The sequence below is a fragment of the Camelina sativa genome, chromosome 14 (genome assembly GCF_000633955.1).
Source record: "Camelina sativa cultivar DH55 chromosome 14, Cs, whole genome shotgun sequence".
NCBI lineage: Eukaryota > Viridiplantae > Streptophyta > Magnoliopsida > Brassicales > Brassicaceae > Camelina > Camelina sativa.
This window is the reverse complement of record NC_025698.1, coordinates 20026198-20029329: the sequence shown is the minus strand read 5'-3', so window position 1 is coordinate 20029329 and position 3132 is coordinate 20026198. Positions and strand designations below refer to the sequence as shown.

Sequence of the window (3132 nt, the reverse complement as noted above, 5' to 3'; positions counted from 1 at the left end):
AAAAAAAAAAAAAAAAAAAAAAAGATAATCACTACAACTAAATTATGGAAAAAAAAAATTATGTCAAATAAAGTACCAAACGGTAAAGCCTCTGGGCTACAAAGTACTCGGCAATGGTCATTGTCTCATTGATATAATTCACGAGATCATTTTTTTTTTGTCAAAGGGTTTTCATTAAGTTATGAGATCACATATATATTAACTTAATTAATAATATTTATATAGATATTGAACATAATTACCTTTTTTTTGATACAGATAATTTACTTTTTTTTTTCTGCTTATGTATTATTAAGGGTTTTAGTTTGGTCTTTTATTTTTTTTCCTGGATTATTCTATGAATTGATGAAATGTTTGTCAATATGGAAAAGGAACACGAGGAACATATGGTTAACAGCTTAAAACACTAATTGTTTAGTCATCGACGTGTATTGCATTTTTTTGGTAGCTTTTCTTCCACGATATGTTATCCTAAATGCTAACCACCTTATAATTTATATCATTTTCCTACGACAAGATATCTATTTAGCTAATCATCTATTCCACGATATGTTATCCCTAAGTTACAAGTATCTTATAATATATATTTTTAACCACTACAAGGTAGCTATTTAGCCAATCATACATCGAAATGAATATTTCCATTTGATATAACCATATAGGCAACTTACCTCAAACTATAATTACATCATTATACATGCGGATACTAAAATCCGATGTGTTAATTTTCGTAATTGTGGAAAGAGATCGGAATTGGAACTTTCGTTGATAAGCAAAAGGTTAAAGTCAAATTATATGAAATTAGATAATGTTAAATAAAAATATAGAATCAATCAACAAAATACCACAGAATGGTCTCTATTGATGATGTTGTGCCAACTGAATTTCAATACGGAAAATAAAATGTTGTGGCTAGTATATTTGTGAGAGAAGCTTGTCCAAATTTGTTGTTAGGCTTAGCTTCTCTGTTTTTATTATGCAGAAATTTACATTGTTACTAAATTATCCGATTGTAAAGAAAAATGGTTAATCTGTCTGAAGATGAACATTATTTACAACTAAGTTTTAATTTGCTATCATATATATTATGAATGATGATTTTAGTGAAGGCACGCAGTTATAACTCTCTATCACTTGCAAACACGATGAACAACACTTTTTACGAGTAACAAATACGTGACAAACTGACCACAGTAAAATTCTCATATTTCGTTATGAAAAAAGATAATATCAGACGATGACTCCACGTATGCATGTCTATCCATTGCATATTATACTAATAAAAAATTAACCAAAAAAATAAAATAAAACCCCATTTCCTCGAAATTCTTATGTAATAGTCACCTTAATATTATTATATTGACTCAATATTTGGTCTACATTAATTATATGTTCCCCATAAAATAGTTAGCAAAATCCGGCTCGGATATATGTAGGTCCAAGTCCAACGCCTTTAAGTATTTTTTATCCACCTAAAATTTTATTTCTTCATCCTGTAAAGTCCACGTTTCCAAATACAGTATAGTATAAAAAGTACAACTTTTCACAGAAAAAAAACGAATTCTTCAATCTTTTAGCCGGCAAATACAAATAATTAAACGTTTTAATGGACCAAAATTTTATAAATTAGAGGAAGAAGTAAAAATATACACTAATTTTGACATTGGAACTTGGGACTACCTCGAATAAACCCTAACAACTTGGTGAGATAAAAATTAAATATTTAGAGTATCTCCGTTAAAGAATGTAATGAAAGTATTTTAAAACAGATTTTATTTTTAATTTTGAATAAAAGTGAAATTAAAAATTTTTTTTAAGAAACTTTCATATTTCATAGGTCCATTGAAGGTTGTTAAATTTGAGGTTCTTAGAAAAATATGATGAACTAAACAGAGAATGATCTGAAGAGGTTGTTACCATGGTGATGAAGATTGGCTGATATCGAACCCATTGCAAGTGAGTATCATTCCCTAAACTAAAAGGAGATATTCCTGTTCAAAAATTAGTTGGGATCATCTCAACTGGTTAGTCAAAACCTAGATACCATGTTCTTTTCAAATGTAAAATAACTATTTGTAAAACCCAAAAAGATAATGTTACATACACGTAAAGTATACTTGTGGATACCATTAACACTAGTGAAATCATACTCAAAACGTTTAGCAGGGTCCATCAGCACTACCAAAAAAAAAAGAAGCTAAATCACATTAGAGAGAGACCATTGTGCTCTATCATATTCTCAAGTGTTGATATAAAACATAAGGGATGCAACAGAACTTCACACTAAAAGTCATTCAATAAAGGATCAAGAGATGAAGCTAATTCATTGAAAGGTTACGTTGATCACTGGCAAACAAAAACGCTATGACATGTTAAAGAAATAAGTACACTGAATTAAATAGGTAAATGGATAAAGTTGAAGGTTTTACCAGTTTGTTCTCTCATTGTAATTTAAAACATACTGTGCAAAGTTCATTCTTCTTCCATATCAAAATTCAATCTAAAAAACGACATTTAAGCGGATATTGGAGAAGGGTTTCATGAGTTGACAGTACCAACTCAGTCATAAAAAAGGCTTACTAATTCATTCTCCATACTCAATCGGACCAGCCTCAACCTGCGTCTTCAATGAGCTGTATTTCTTGGTTATAAACCTGTTCCAAGTTTGAAACACATCAAAGAGAGATTCAGACAAATGACAAATTCTACTTAAGGGCAAGTTAAGAAAGCAAAAGCTCACCTAATAGTAATTTTATACACCAGCCTATCTCTTCTCTAATCAAATTGGAACCAATTTGCTAAATTTCTAACCTTTTTCTATAAAAAATAAACATTGGTAGGATGGCTAGGAAATAAATCAAGCTAAGCTAAGAAGAGATGAAGAAAACTGAAACCTGACTCGTTCGAGCAGTGGGGCTAATGCCGAGATCCAGAAGAGAAGCAATATCACCATGCTCAACGTCTCCTCGAGAGGGCAAGTTTTTTAATTGATCAAGAGCAGCGATAGTCTTCCTAATCTCTAATTTCTGGTGGATTTGCAACAGAACCTTCTGGAAGGAAGAAGAGGAGGAGAGACAGAAGAAACAGAGAGATGGGTGAGGGAAAAGTGTTGTCTGAGATGAATTGACGGGG

At 31.0% G+C, this 3132-nt stretch overlaps 1 long non-coding RNA gene across 1 annotated transcript; it reads right to left on the bottom strand.

Annotated features, from left to right (window-relative positions):
• On the bottom strand, window positions 1478–2880 carry LOC104742065. The gene is made up of 3 exons (XR_760424.1): window positions 2741–2880; window positions 2105–2654; window positions 1478–1991 (listed from the first exon to the last, which is right to left on the bottom strand). It is a non-coding gene; the product is annotated as an uncharacterized LOC104742065 (long non-coding RNA).